The 17213-nt window shown below is 40.6% G+C and overlaps 1 long non-coding RNA gene across 1 annotated transcript; it reads right to left on the bottom strand.

Annotated features, from left to right (window-relative positions):
* Window positions 1-14222: 14222 nt before the first annotated feature.
* LOC112939382 (uncharacterized) lies at window positions 14223-16689 on the bottom strand. Its single transcript, XR_010741832.1, has 3 exons — window positions 16093-16689; window positions 15706-15771; window positions 14223-14587 (listed from the first exon to the last, which is right to left on the bottom strand). It is a non-coding gene; the product is annotated as an uncharacterized lncRNA (long non-coding RNA).
* Between the last annotated feature and the right edge of the window lie 524 nt (window positions 16690-17213).

A 17213-nucleotide genomic window follows, 5' to 3' on the forward strand; every position in this document is an offset into this window, starting at 1 on the left:
GATCTGGATATGTATTTTGAGAGTTTGGGGACCTAGACGACACATCGCTACAAGTTTAAGGACCGCACGTGCACTTTACTCTTAGTAAAATATAGCAGAGTGTGATATGAAGGATGTAATATGGATAATCTGTTGAAGTGGAAGGGTATGGAGGAATCTTTTTGGATGACCATCCATATGCGAATACAAAGAATCAAATTTAGGTGAGCTACCAGGAATGCTCTTATACAGAAAGTGATGCCAACTGATGCTGGTTGAAAAAAAAAATCTGTGCGTCGGTTTTCTTTGGTGTAATACTGTAATTCCCATTGTACAATGACGTGATCTTGATGATTAGGTTTTCCGCACCTCAATGTTTGATACGAGGAGATAGATACAGGGCACAAATTTAATTGTTGTGCTGCACACTCGCTCAAAGGCTATGAACCTTGGTGTTATCATTAAATGAATTAAATGCACAATGAATATTAATTGAGGGAGTATAAATTAAGCGTGGTCATATCATTAAATGCACTAGCCACCTGCTATTAAATTCGGTTGCTTGGTACTGTTTACCTGATGTTTGTACTATGGCTATAAGTATGTGCACCATTTTTTTTTATTTAAGGCCATGTTTAGTTAATCTAAAAAACACCTATTGTGATGTGGAAAGAACACCTATTATGGTTAATTTATAAGCTAACACCCCTTAATCCCCTCCAAACCGAACGAGCAATCTCCTAGCCTGTATAATCAGACATGTTTTTATTTTGGCTGAAGCTCTGGTGTAAAAATGTTTATAGAGTAATAATTGCAGCCTGGTTGGACAAGGGGCATTTGTCATCATATCTATTTTACATCTCTTTAAAGAAAATCAATGCTACCAATTTATTTCATTGTAACATCGTCAAATTTTAAACTAAAATTTAACTGCATCATGCTGGCTTTTGATTAAATTAGTGTGTTTAAAAAAAATCTATTTGATTCTTAAATTGGTTCAAGTATTACTTCTTTAGAACTCTACTAATTTATCCTAACTATTCCTTTAATTCCAAACCTTAGTGAAGAGCAAATTCTCTCAAATTTCAAACTATAGATTATTTCCTTAGCTTACCCTAATTTTAGTGAGGATTTGCTACACTTCAAACCCTAGTGAAACCTTTCCAAATTCATAGTTTAAATTCATTCTTTCCTAAGAAAATATTCAAAATTTCTGAAATTCACTGTTCATCGCACTCAAGGTGCTTGATGAAATGCCCAGCCTAGCTAGAGCAGCCCGATCACTACCCAATATTGTGCAAAGTCTAGAATTGATCCTAGGGGACCACACCCTACTAAAAAACCGTGGATTTCTTTGCCTCTTCCTCCCCTTCACGCGCGCCGCCCGGTCGTCCGACTTTGCCGCGCGCCGTGTCGCCGCGCGTCGACCTCGGGGCCGCTTGCGCGTGCCCGATCGCCTTGGCGCGCCGCTAGCCGTTCGACGCCCTCAGACCGCCATCGCCGCACCAATCTTGACGACGACAAAGCCGGGATAACAATTGCCACCAGAAATCGCCGCTCAACGCCGTGCGCTCCCGTCCAAGCCGCCGCCGAGTGTGATTTCGCTTCTACCCGGGATAAATCACGCCAATTCTTGCCGCACGGTTGGATTGAAGATAGACGGTGGTATCCCCTCTCACAATTCAAACCATTCACCCCCGAGTCGGTTGTTTTCACCCTCGCCGCTGCCGCGCGTCGCGTCCGGATTGGCGCCGACACGTCGCCAGCCGATTTCACACGCGGTCAAGCCAATCCTTCGCCGGTAAGTATTCAAACGTGGCCTCCCGCCACTCAAAGTGATCTTGGCCGGCCTCTCACAGCCTCTGCTGCCCCAGCCATATCAAATCTTTGAGCTCATCCATGGCGATGACGGTGCCCGAGCTCATCCACTCCTTCTAGACCTATAAATAGGACCCCAATCCCTTCCTTGTCCATCATCGATCATCAACAACCATAGCCCCACAACCCCGAAGCTCTGCTTCACCAATCCATCTCATCAACCACCATCATCCGTCGGTCGAACACCTTGTGCGCGATCGACTCCACAGCCCTCCATCCATCCTCCGCCCTAAATACCCCATAGAACACCTTATATCAACCATGTTCTAGTATACTAAGCCCTACCCAAAGCTCTGTGTCGAGTTTTACCTCGCCGCACCAAGCCGAGCACCACCGCCCCCGCGCTGCTCTGTTCTTGCCGCCGAGAAGTTTTTCCGGCCGCAATCCTTCATCTCGGCATATCTCGGTGAGTTCTTCCATTTCAACCATCTACATACTACCTAGAGTCCATTTTTGCAATCGGTTTGCACTACCTTGCCGCCCTCTGGGCTGCCGACGTGAGCACGGCCATCACCTATGGAGGCGCTCGTCGGCAAGTATACTCCGTGCCTTGCCAAAGGTCGGCAAGCTGTTGGAATCCATCTAGGTACCTCGTAGATGCTTTAAAACCCCTCCCCTACCCATGTCTAACTCTCATCATCCCAATCGCCTTCACGACCTAACCGTGCCACCGCCGCCCTAGTCGCCAACCCATCCACACATCAAATTAACCCCTCCGCCGCTGCTCACCGTCTCCGGAGAACCCTAGCTCCCTCCCCTCCTCGGCCGCAACCACTTTCCCCCTCCATCGTTATTTGCTAATCCCACAGAAGGCAGTGGTGGATGGTTTGACGAATAGGAGTTATAGATAGTTAGAGGTCTTAAGTGTAGAATAGTTAATAATCCTACTCCTCTCTAACTTCTATGTGTGATTACCTTTTCTTTTATGGTTGTGGTTTTCTTTGGTTTGTTTCTTTTTTAGCATACATCATGTATAACGTTGTTCATAAATAAAATCTATGTTTAATTATGGATGTTGATTCCCCTTTGAGAAGATATCAATTACCCCATTTTCTAGATGAATGCGGGCAATGGCGGTACGGGTGAAGGAGATACAGGAGAAATCCCTTCACCAAATCCTACCACCTTGGCAGAAGTAATGGCAAGACAAACTCAATTATTACAAGCCCTAGCACAAAATCAAGGAAATAAAGGTTACAGCGCACATGCAGAATTTATGAGAATTAAACCACCGGTCTTTTCTAAATCCGAAGAACCTATGGGTGCCGAGGACTAGCTAAGGGCTATTGAAAAGAAACTAACCTTGGTTAGAATAAACGAACAAGAGAAAGTAACCTTTGCAACTCATCAACTAGAAGGACCAGCCAATGAATGGTGGGAAGCATATCAAGCTTCTATAGAAGACGCTACACATATTATTACATTGATGGAATTTACTACAGCTTTTGGAGATGCTTTTATACCTACAGCTGTAATCAGGATGAAAAAGAATGAATTTCGAAGATTGAGGCAAGGTTTTATGACAGTACAAGAATATTTGAATAAATTTACACAACTTGCTCGATATGCTGCCTCGGACATTCAAGATGAAAAAGAAAAGATTGAAAGATTTATTGAAGGATTACGTGATGAACTTCGAGGCCCAATGATTAGTCAAGATCATAAAAATTTTCAAAGCCTAGTCAATAAAGTGGTTAGGCTAGAAAATGATCGTAGAATGGTGGAAGGACTCCGTAAGAGAAGAATGAATTTACAACGACAATCGCCAACTAGAAGTTCACTACAAGTTCGGAGGCCTTATCCATTTAAACCATTTCTACCCAATGCAAGGCCAGGCATGCCACCAATACTACCAAGACCTGGATTAAAAATGGAAGACTCCCCATGTTATGTTTGTGGGAAAATTGGACATTTCGCAAGACTCTGTCCTAATCGTCAAAATATGGGTGGCCAAACTTCTTATCAGAAACCATCTACTACAGGTTTTATAAAGAAAAATCCTCCAATTATTAAGAGTGGACCTAATCTTGGACGTGGTCAAGTACATCATATTAAAGCAGAAGAAGCTCAACAAGATCCTAATATATTAATGGGTATGTTCACCATAAACTCTAAACTAGTTACTGTTCTATTTGATTCAGGTGCCTCTCATTCCTTTTTATCTGCAAAAGCCAGTTGGAATCAGTCTTTACCTAAAGATAATTTAGATAAGGCTATGCTAATACACTCACCTGGAGGAACCATATTAGTATCATCTATTTGTAGAAATGTACCAATTAAATTAGGAGATCAAATATTTTTAATTGACTTGATGGTACTACCTACCCAAACTATCGATATTACTTTGGGCATGGATTGGTTAGCCAAGAATAATGGACTAATCAACTGTGCAACAAGAGAGGTTATCCTTACTGATGAACAAGGAATAAATACAAGGATAATAGTTAAACCCAATCTATCCATGGAACATTATATGACAGACATCTGTATGCTTATACCAAAAGAAGAAGTTCCAGTAGTGCAGGAATATTTGGATATATTTCCTGAAGAACTAAGTTCATTACCTCCAGATCAGGAAATAGAATTTATTATAGAGTTACTTCCTGGAACGGCACCTATATCAAAAAGACCCTATAGGATGCCAATTAATGAATTGGAAGAATTGAGGAAACAGATAGCTGAGCTACAAGAAAAAGGTTTTATTCGACCAAGTTCTTCGCCTTGGGGAGCTCCTGTATTATTCGTAAAGAAGAAACATGGAAGTTTAAGAATGTGTGTAGACTACCGAGCTCTAAATGAAGTAACTATTAAAAACAAATATCCTCTGCCATGAATTGACGATCTATTTGATCAATTAAAAGGAGCAAGTATATTTTCTAAAATAGATCTTCGATCAGGATATCATCAGTTGAAAATTAGACAAGAGGACATACCAAAGACTGCTTTTGTGACAAGGTATGGATTATATGAGTTTACAGTAATGGCATTTGGATTAACCAACGCCCCTGCTTACTTCATGAATCTTATGAACAAGATATTTATGGATTATCTAGATCAATTTGTGGTTGTATTTATTGATGACATTCTGATATACTCCAAGAATGAGGAAGAACATAAACAACACCTACGATTGGTATTGGAGAAATTAAGGCAACATCAGTTATATGCCAAATTCAGTAAATGTGAATTTTGGCTAGATCAAGTTGCATTTCTAGGACATATAATAACTAAGGAAGGAGTTGTCGTGGATCCAGAAAAGATTAAAGTGGTAATGGAATGGAGAACACAAACCTCAGTACCTGAGATAAGAAGTTTCTTAGGACTTGCTGGATATTATCGGAGATTTATTAAAGATTTCTCCGCTATTGCAAAACCTATGACCAGATTACTTAAAAAGGACAGAAAATTTGAATGGACACCAGAATGTCAGAGTAGTTTTCAAAGATTAAAACATAAGCTTACTACTACGCCGGTATTAATCTTGCCAGACATCCAAAAAGATTTTGAGATCTATTGCGATGCCTCTCGACAAGGATTAGGATGTGTTCTTATGCAAGAAGGTAAAGTAGTAGCTTATGCGTCAAGACAACTAAGACCCCATGAAGATAATTACCCAACTCATGATTTGGAGTTAGCAGCAGTCGTACATGCGTTGAAGATTTGGCGACACTACTTAATTGGGAATCATTGCAAGATCTATACCGATCATAAGAGTTTGAAATATATTTTTACCCAGACGGATCTTAATCTTCGGCAAAGGAGATGGTTAGAATTAATTAAGGACTACAATTTGGAAATTCTATACCATCCAGGAAAAGCTAACGTAGTTGCTGATGCCTTAAGCCGAAAAGCTTATTGCAATCTACAACAAGAAATAATATTAGAACAATTGCAAGCAAAAATGCTTAAACTAAATTTGGGTATTATTAAGTTTGGAGAATTAAACACTTTGGAGTTAAAACCTACCTTGATGGATCAAATAAAAGAACATCAGAAAGAAGATTCTAAAATACAAACTTTTAAGGAACGGAAGGTGCAAGGAAAGGCTGCATATATTACCGAAGACATGGAAGAAATATTATGGTACGGAAATTTGAATCATCGTACCACAATCAGGAAACTTAAGGAAGATAATACTAAAGGAAGCACATGATTCAGCTTACTCTTTACACCCAGGTAGTACAAAAATGTACCATGATTTGAAAGACTTATACTGGTGGCCAAATATGAAACAACATATTGCAGAATATGTTGCACTATGTCATGTTTGTCAACAAGTTAAAGCAGAACACCAAAAGCCTACAGGATTATTACAACCCTTACAAATACCTGAATGGAAATGGGATGAAATAGGAATGGATTTTATTACTAGATTACCTAAAACTTCTACTGGATATGACTCTATATGGGTAATCATTGATAGACTTACAAAGACTGCTCGATTCATTCCTGTGAAAACAACTTACACTGGAGCACAACTCGCAGAACTTTATATGACGAGAATAGTATGTTTACATGGAGTGCCAAAAAGAATTATTTCCGATCGTGGTACCCAATTTACTTCACATTTTTGGCAGAAACTACATTATGAATTAGGAAGTTATCTGGATTTCAGTACAGCATTTCATCCGCAAACCGGAGGACAGACGGAAAGACTGAATCAGACATTAGAAGATATGTTAAGAGCCTGTGCTCTAGATTTTGCTGCTAGTTGGGACAAATGTTTACCTTACGCAGAATTTTCATATAACAATAGTTATCAAGCCAGTTTGAAAATGTCACCACATGAAGCTTTATATGGAAGAAAATGTTGAACACCATTGATATGGACAGAAACCGGAGAAAGAAGTATATTCGGAACGGACCTTTCAAAGGAAGCCGAAGAAAAAGTTCGACTTATTAGAGACAGACTTAAAGTAGCTCAATCTCGACAAAAGAGTTATGCAAACTCTAGACGGAGAGAGTTAACTTTTGACATTGGTGATTATGTTTATCTAAAGGTTTCACCTTTACGAGGGATAAAGAGATTTAAAGTAAAGGGGAAACTAGCCCCTCGTTATATTGGACCATATCAAATAATTGCTAAACATGGAGAAGTAGCCTATCAATTGGCTTTACCAGATTATTTATCTGATGTACATCCTAGATTCCATGTTTCACAATTAAAGAAATGTTTACGTATCCCAGAGGAAGAAATATCAGTAAGTACTGTCGAACTGAATAAAGATTTAACCTATCCAGAATACCCTATCAGAATTTTGGAAGAAGCACAGAGAACAACTCGTACTAAGGCAATAAGAATGTTTAAAGTTAAATGGAATCATTATACAAGGGATGAGGCAACTTGGGAACGGGAAGATTATTTACAATTGGAATTCTCGTATCTTTTCGAGGACTCCTAAGCAAATCTCGGGACGAGATTTCTTTAAGGGGGGTAGGATTGTAACATCCTCAAATTTTAAACTAAAATTTGACTGCATCATGCTGGCTTTTGATTAAATTAGTGTGTTTAAAAAAAATCTATTTGATTCTTAAATTGGTTCAAGTATTACTTCTTTAGAACCCTAATAATTTATCCTAACTATTCCTTTAATTCCAAACCTTAGTTAATTTGAGCAAATTCTCTCAAATTTCAAACTATAGATTATTTCCTTAGCTTACCCTAATTTTAGTGAGGATTTGCTACATTTCAAACCCTAGTGAAACCTTTCCAAATTCATAGTTTAAATTCATTCTTTCCTAAGAAAATATTCAAAATTTCTGAAATTCACTGTTCATCGCACTCAAGGTGCTTGATGAAATGCCCAGCCCAGCTAGAGCAGCCCAATCACTACCCAATCTTGTGCAAAGTCTAGAATTGATCCTAGGGGACCACACCCCACTCAAAAACCGTGGATTTCTTTGCCTTTTCCTCCCCTTCACGCGCGCCGCCCGGTCGTCCGACTTTGCCGCGCGCCGTGTCGCCGCGCGTCGACCTCGGGGCCGCTTGCGCGTGCCCGATCGCCTTGGCGCGCCGCTAGCCGTTAGACGCCCTCAGACCGCCATCGCCGCACCAATCTTGACGACGACAAAGCCGGGACAACAACCGCCGCCAGAAATCGCCGCTCAAAGCCGTGCGCTCCCGTCCAAGCCGCCACTGAGTGCGATTTCGCTTCTACCCGGGATAAATCACGCCAATTCTTGCCGCACGGTTGGATTGAAGATAGACGGTGGTATCCCCTCTCACAATTCAAACCATTCACCCCCGAGTCGGTTGTTTTCACCCTCGCCGCCGCCGCGCGTCGCGTCCGGATTTGCGCTGACACGTCGCCAGCCGATTTCACACGCGGTCAAGCCAATCCTTCGCAGGTAAGTATTCAAACGTGGCCTCCCGCCACTCAAAGTGATCTTGGCCGCCCTCTCACAGCCTCTGCCGCCCCAGCCATATCCAATCTTTGATCTCATCCATGGCGATGACGGTGCCCGAGCTCATCTACTCCTTCTAGCCCTATAAATAGGACCCCAATCCCTTCCTTGTCCATCATCGATCATCAACAACCATAGCCCCACAACCCTGAAGCTCTGCTTCACCAATCCATCTCATCAACCACCATCATTCGTCGGTCTAACACCTTGTGCGCGATCGACTCCACACCCCTCCATCCATCCTCCGCTGTAAATACCCCATAGAACACCTTATATCAACCATGTTCTAGTATACTAAGCCCTACCCGAAGCTCTGCATCGAGTTTTACCTTGCCACACCAAGCCGAGCACCGCCGCCCCCGCGCTGCTCTGTTCTTGCCACCGAGAAGTTTTTCCGGCCGCAATCCTTCATCTCGGCATATCTCGGTGAGTTCTTCCGTTTCAACCATCTACATACTACCTAGAGTCCATTTTTGCAATCGGTTTGCACTATCTTGCCGCCCTCTGGGCTGCCGACGTGAGCACGGCCGTCACCTATGGAGGCGCTCGTCGGCAAGTATACTCCGTGCCTTGCCAAAGGTCGGCAAGCTGTTGGAATCCATCTAGGTACCTCGTAGATGCTTTAAAACCCCTCCCCTAGCCATGTCTAACTCTCATCATCCCAATCGCCTTCACGGCCTAACCGTGCCACCGCCGCCCTAGCCGCCAACCCATCCACACATCAAATTAACCCCTCCGCCGCCGCTCACCGTCTCCAGAGAACACTAGCTCCCTCCCCTCCTCGGCCGCAACCACTTTCCCCCTCCATCGCCGCCACAATTGTCAACCCTAGCGCCGCCGGCCTGATTTGGGGAACGGCCGGAGGTAGAAGAAGAAGAGAGAGAGAGACTGAACAGGTGGGACCTGCACACAGTAACATCTCACTTTTATTTGATTTTTAAACTTTAGAAGCCCATATCTTTTAAAATATAGATCCAATTCCAGTGAAACTTGGACCAATATTCTTCTAAAATCATTCTCTATCTTTATCTTTTGAGCCCCTTTTTGCTATTTTTGCATTTTATTTTATTTTCTCCATTTTTCTTATTTTTGCATTTTATTTGAACTCCTTTTGAATTTGAATTTTTAATGTCTAACCCTAGGTCTTGAGGATTCTTCTGACTCAATAGATAATATCAATCAATCTCAGGACATCGAGCAAGGCAAGTTACCATATACCTTTTGAACATTTAAGCCTATATTTTATAAATTATTTATTTATAGCCTTCTATTCAATATTCTATTTTTCTATGCATAAATCAATCATAGAAACCCAGATAATTTAGTATTGCTTACTTTGCTTACAATCTGGTTAAAATACCTTGTACTTAGATTGGGACAGTACGTAAGATTTGGTTGATTTTCGGGTGGCTAGTACTGTCTCGATCTATATAAGTTTTACCAGGTACTTATGTTGAACAAACGAGTACGACCGCAGTTTCTAGACTGCTGACAGACCTAGTTATTATGTTAATTAGCAATATGGCACCTCTGTATAGTGGTTCTTATTTTTAAGTCCTCGCGCAGGAGGAACCTATAGCCGCGAAGGGCAATTTATACCATTACCCTGTACAGGTAATTGGTTTGTTGAGCTCAATTATATTTGTGGTATATTTCTAAACCCTGATCGAGATGACGTGGTGTCATACGATCAGTTCCCCTTAAATACCTCGGGAACGCTAGAACTCCTCTTGCTGCTGTTAACATTACGTTCAGAGCATATGAAGATATAAGTTCATGGAACAGGTGCCACAATTGTTAATAACCTAATACTGGGCCATGACTAAAGCCGATGATTATCAGCAAGTCGTGGACTGCGGGTAAAGCGTACATCTGCTGCAGTAGAATATCTTTGAAACTATTCGAATAGCTGTACTCATGGAGTTGAGTACCGGGACTCATATGGTACCCTGGTTAGAAATCTAAAGTTTATATGTTTTATAAATTCTTGCTATAACTTTCCCAGCTTTTTCAAAGAGCCCTACTATATACTAATGCATAACATATTTCCATGATAACTTGCTGAGTATTGCGAATACTCATCCTTGCTCTTATAACCCATTTTTCAGATCTGGGTCAATAGGAGGACCCTTATATTTATTAGTACGATGACCCCGATAATTTAGAAAAACCCTAAAGGTTATACCTTCCTAGTCAGAATGTATTAGAACTTCCGCTATGTAATATTAGTACTTATGTTTAATTAGATAAGTACCTACACTTGTAAAACCCTAGTAATGTAAACTTTAACGTATGCAATGAAGAACCAGTTATATTGTATGTATCAATATTTACTGATCCAGGGATTGATACATTATTTTTAGTCGGATCCAAGTATTTAGTTTTGGGTTCCGACATTCATATTCTTCCGTAACTATTTGAGAAGCATGTGAAAAAAAAGGGTGTGTACGCAGCTAGGTGCAAACAAATTGCCCCTGGTTGAACCGTTAGAAAATTATGTTATCCTGTTTACCTGGTTTAGCTTATAAATTTTTATGTTTATGAATGTTCTCCGTTTGAATTTGATGTGATCTATGAAAAGACATGCTAGATATTGAAATCTTGTTACTGACCATTTCTTTTGAAGCAATGATACCTCATGAAATGGCATTATTGAAAAAGATAAAAACAATGGGATCTATCATATAATGCATGGGACAGTGAAGAATTTGCTTGATTCCTATCTCCCCTAGATCAATCCTCCAAAAGAAAAACGAAGAGTAACTTATATGCATGCCGAAAAATCACCGTAGTAAAAACACAAAGACCAAGCAATCATTCTAGTAAGATTGGGACATGATGGCATAAATTTCAACTTTTCAACTAATACAATCCAAATCCATGAATGCACTTCAATCTACATTTGACTTTTGAGGTTAAAAAAGACATAAAAAGTGAGAAAGATACCAAAGGACTGCAAAAACTTGAAAGAATTTTACTTGATACTTTGTGATTTGTTTATGAGTGATAAATGATCTCATCATCTGAAGTAATATAGAGACTTTAAAAATGTAAATCTGTAGGTAATACTTTAGGATCTCACCAATAGTCTGTAGTCAGCGAAACATACAAGCTTTTAGTCCAGCCTGGGCAGCCTGGGCCGCTTGCATCGTTGGACAAGAACAGCAGAACGACTCCACCCTAGCTAGCTCTCGTTGTGCACCGGGCAGCCCAAAAATTTGACAATTTGACCCTTTACAAAAACTTATTACAAGAATAAACTGTGTCAAAAACTTATTTCACAATTGAACCGTGACCTCAGCGCCACCAATTTTGGCGCTAACCTCCATCCGAGGTGGCACGTATTAGCCACATCATCAGAGGTTAGCACCATCCTCATTAGCGTTGACGTCTGTAAAGGGTAAAAGGCTATAATGGTGATTCCTACTTCGAATGTACTATTAGTATAGTGGAGCTAAAATTGAACCGCGACCTCAGGGCCATTGGACACATCTCAGCGCCACTAATTTTGACGCTAACCTCCGTCCAGGTGGCACGTATTAGCCACATCATTAGAGGTCAGCGCCATTCTTATTGGCGCGAATGGCGCTGACGTCTGTAAAGGGTAAAAGGCTATAATGGTGATTCCTACTTCGAATGTACTATTAGTGTAGTGGTAAAGGCTATAATGGTGATTCCTACTTCGAATGTACTATTAGTGTAGTGGTAAAGGCTATAATGGTGATTCCTACTTCGAATGTACTATTAGTGTAGTGGTTAGCTCCTGTGGTTTTTAGCACTCCTGTCATCAGCATGCATATTTTTTGAGCATATAACGGCTAGTAGGGAAAAATGTAAACAAGAAGTCATGTGTGGGTTTGAACCTTGGACCTTTGCTTTGAATTAAACCACCTCAACCACTGAGCTATCACACTTTCTCAGTTGGATAAAGGGAGGTTAATCTTTTAACCGATACAGAGGTCAGCGCCAATGAGAATGGCGTTGACCCCTGATGATGTGGCTAATACATGCCACCTCGAACGGAGCTTAGCACCAAAATTAGTGGCGCTGACATGTTGGATCTCAGCACCAATTTCGATGGCGCTGAGGTCACAGTTTATTTTTGAAATAAGTATTTCACACGGTTTATTCTTGTAATAAGTTTTTGTAAAAGGTCAAATTGTCAAAATTTCGGTCCGGGCAACAAGAGCTCTGCTAGTTGTTCAATATAAGATATAAATATGTAGGATACGTTTGGTGGTGTGGTAATGAGAGGCATTGCTTTATATAGTGGTGCAGGTAAGGACCACTTCCGAGAGCACGTCATTACCCGTGTACCTTATGCGTGCACGCAAGAAAAAGTTATATGAGGTGCTAATGGAAATACATGGAAAGGGAACGCGTGTACACTAGATAAGCTTATAGGTGGTGTTAACGAAAGTACGTGGAAAGGGAACAACTTTTATAGAACCGGTGTTGTCGCTACTTGAACGGTTTTACATATGAAAAAAGCTAAATTTGCTATCGCCACAATCGAGATCATGCTAGCAAACCTTGTTTACCGTTTTGATTGGGAGATACTGGTAGATCAGGCGGCAAAGGGAGGCATCGATATGACCGAGGCGTTTGGATTGGCCGTGCACCGTAAGGAAAAGCTCCTCCTTGTTTCTTGGCTCCCACAAGATTAAATAGTCAATCTATCTTGATCTCAATATTGTGGTGATCTCTTTTTCATCGTGTGAGTGGTGTGCTTGTTCACTAGTACTCCCTCCATTTCACATTGTAAGACTTTCTAGCATTGCTCATATTTATATAGAAGTTAATGAATCTAGACACATATATATGCCTAGATTCATATAATCTATATGAATGTAAGCAATTCTAGAAAGTATTACATTGTGAAACGGAGGAAGTACCTATTTATCTATAATAAGAGAAAAATGAAAAGAAAAATCCCCTATATATGTGGGGCGTGTGGTCCTGGACTGCAGGCACGCAGATTCGACCCATCAGCAGTCCACCTATATATATATACACACACCTACTTAAAAAATAAGTAAGGCTTCCAGTAGTTTTTCATGTCTGTCGTTTTTTTATCGCACGCGGTTTCTTTTTCTCACGCGCAGTTTTTTTGGCCGGTTTTTTCATCCGATTCCTATTTTTTTACGTGCGGTTTTTTTCGTCCGATTGGTTTTTTTTCGTGTGCGGTTTTTTGGCCTGATTTTTTTCGTCCGTTTGTTTTTTTGGTGGGCCTGGTTTTTTCCCACAGTTGTTTCTGATCGTGGGTCGCAAAAATTTTTAGTGGGCCCGGTTTTTTCTGACCTTTTTTTTGGAAGGATTGAAACCCAAATAGAGTCATATACAATTGCATGGCTCAAGAATTACAACCCAGAAATTACATACATAATCCAACAATAAGAATTACATGGTCAAGTAGGATACAAACATTTTCTCAACCTATATAAAGAAACTGAAAACATAAACAAGACACATATATACACAAAATATTTGGTGTGGATATTGAGCAATCTCTTGCTCGACGCTACTCATATGCACCTAGATTTTTTTTAAAAAAAGAGCAATTTCCTGTTGGACCTGATACATCTGCATTTACTGCATTTATGATGACGGAAGATAATTCTTTAACCCTTAACAATTAGATTTGTTTTTTTTGCATAACTTTAGGAGAAATTATAATCAGGATATGCAATAGCTTGTAATTTGTATAAACTATGTCATATTAAATGCATGTACCAGGAACAAGAAAATACAACTTATTTATCATGCATAATTAAATCATTATTAACAAGATGATATTGGTAGTAATCACCTGAATATTTTTTTAAAATAATTCATAACATAATAGTATGATAGAGACAGAAATATATCCGATCTAACAATCTTAATCAACCATTGACAATATTTAAAAATAGAAAGCATGCATAAACTATACACAATATCCCTCGGTATAGACACAAATATATTCAATCTAATGGTATTAATCAACCACTAGCAATACTTAATACCCTTAATGCCTTGAATTACAGTAGCTTGTTCAACATATGTGTCACGCCCGGAAATTCACTAGTAATTTCCGAACTAATTTGTACATAAAAATCCTCGTCCATGAATCAGCCGAGATACACAAACTGACAATTTAATATACAAATCCATCATAATGACAATTTAATATACAAATCCATCATAATAATAACGTTACATACTTAAAAAGAAAAGAAAACAGCAGCGGAATAACGGTCTAGCGATGGCTTCAGCTCCACTCCCACAGGCAACTCAACTGGTGTATAAGCCAAACGTCTTCTCCTTCTGGATCCTTTTTCTTCAACTGAGGTTGATTGATTATTGCAAGAATGAGCATATGACATACTCAACAAGCCACATAGCAAATATGCAAGTGCACAAGGATACCAAAAGATGGCATAATATAGGCTCATTTGTAAAAGCAGCATTTAGCAAACATTTAAGAGTAATAAAATAGTAGAGTACTTTAATCATTAATTTTAATCAACACTGAACAACACGCCCATGCTGCTCAGGCCCAACCATTCTGAACAACCATACCCGGCTGTACAGATCTAACTCCAAACCAGGAGCTAAGCAAATTATTACCAATTATAGCATCAATAATTATTGTGAGAGGTGTGAGACTAATCACGAAAAACATTGCTCAACTCGCCCATAACCGCGGGCACGGCTATTCGAATAGTTTTACTCTGGCCAGAGGTGTACCACTGTACCTACAAGACACAGCCTCAACATCATGTCTACCATGCGTCGCGATACTGGAAAGTACCCTAATAGAGGCTGTGACAATACCCCATGCACAACACAACTCACCACAGTGCACCATTCCTAGATCATAATCACCCCCTCAAAAACCAGAGGCATGGACTCCCCAGCGACCCCCACGGACTTCTCGCCGCTTCTCAGTCTGGTACCCCACAACGAATCATGCTATACAAAAGGTAAAGCCGTTGCCCACGCTGGCTTGTGGTTGGTACGGTTAATGTTTCACAACAGTAGCTCGCGAACCGGTCCTTAATTGTCATGAGCACGACTTTCAAACCATGTGCTCACAACCCACCTTTAATCAAGTTTTAATTATCAATTAATTATCATAACACGATTAACCATCGTGAGCTACCATTAAATATAACCATAAGTAATAATATACTATAATTCACCACATTAATGATGCTAATGTTTCTAAGCATGGCTAAGCAATTATATATATATAGCATTTAGCTGAACCAAACCAATATATAAGGTTCTAGCTAATCAAATTATAACACATAGGAAAATAAAGTCATCTTCGGCCATTAATTAATTGGGAAAGGCTCACCACCCGATGACATTCGAAAATAATGCATAAGTTGAAATAAAACATTAGCTTTAAACGGGTTCAACATGCTCAAAGGGTTGTTTGGGATCTGTGTGACTTGCCTTGATCTTCCGCAAACACTTCTGAACCTTCCTCAACGAAAACGCTCTCCTCCGGAACATCGGAAACTAAAGCGAAAGAACAAAATCAGCAAAACAGTAAAAAACAAGCATAACCAGTACATGTGGATATTTTTAACATGTAGATCTTGATTTTAGAAAAATTTAGCAACTTGAACCACTCGAATCCGAGTTACGATGATTTAGTTATGAATTTCTGAAGTTTTAATCGATTTTCATCTAATAAAGAAAACTACGAAAAGGGCTTAATGACATCACGATGACGTCATCACCGGCGAGAAGCTCGGGACATCACGGTCACCGGCGATCTAGGTCACGGCGGCGAGAACAGAGGGCACCAACGCGACGAGCGCGACGCGGGGAACTCACCGGTGCAAGAAACAACAACGGACGACGACGAACGACGACCGGCGACGAGCTCCGAACGGCGGCGAAGGCTCTCCGGTGACCGGTGGCGACGGCGAAGGGGCGCCCGAGCTTCCCCTCTTCCACGCGCACCCGACGGCGACGTGAGGAGGCGGCAGCGGCGGCTAAAACGACGGCGCGAGGCGGCTGTTCGCCGGCCGGCGACGGCGGCGGTTTGGGTGGCGCGGCGGCGGCACTACGGGGCACGAGAGAGCTCGGGAGATGAGGCAAACGAAAGAGGACGACTAGGGGATGCTATTTATAGGCTTGGATTGAAGAGGTCGGACTCCAACCGAGAGGAATCGAAGCCGGAAAATCCGAGGGTTAGTTGGAGAGATAAACACGAATCGAGCTCGATTCCGCGTTGATTTCTTCGGGATAAAGTCCGATTCTTGGGAGAAGAGATAGAGGAGGATAAGAGGAATATTTCCCCTCAACTAATTTTGCAAACGGATCACGGGATGCGGCGGATTTGGTGGAGGAAGCGGCGGCTGCACACAGGTAAAGGACGGCTGGCTCGGGCTCTGTCCAAGCTTGAAGACGACACTGTAGCAGGAGGCTAATTAGACTTTCGTCTTGGGCTGGCTGAAAAACAAAGGAAAGAAAGAAAGAGAAGAGGGAGCTCGGCTGGACCGACTTGGGCTGCACAGCCGTGCACACAAAAGAGGGAGATGGGCTGAAAAGGGCCCAAGACTAGGAAGAGGATTATTATTACTTTTCCAATTAAATTAATCACTGAAATGATCTTTGAATTGTTAAAAATACTTTCAATGCTCGAATAATTTCAAGAAAAATCCTGAAAATACTTGAACACTATAAGTATTTAAAAAAATTATAATCAGACCATTTAATGATTAATTTAATATGTGAATAATTTCTGAAATGCTCTTTGTATTAGGAATTGAGCTCCGAAAAATCCGAGAAAATTTCAGAGAGTATAATTAACCATGGAGAATTTAATAAAAAATAAATCCATCCATGCTTTATATTTAGGAAATTTTATTTCCCACATTTAACTTCACTTGTAAATTAATGAATATTTAATATAAATTCTAATAATAATTTATTAAATAATTTATAATTCC

This window comes from Oryza sativa, chromosome 6, assembly GCF_034140825.1.
Source record: "Oryza sativa Japonica Group chromosome 6, ASM3414082v1".
Classification (NCBI taxonomy): Eukaryota; Viridiplantae; Streptophyta; class Magnoliopsida; order Poales; family Poaceae; genus Oryza; species Oryza sativa.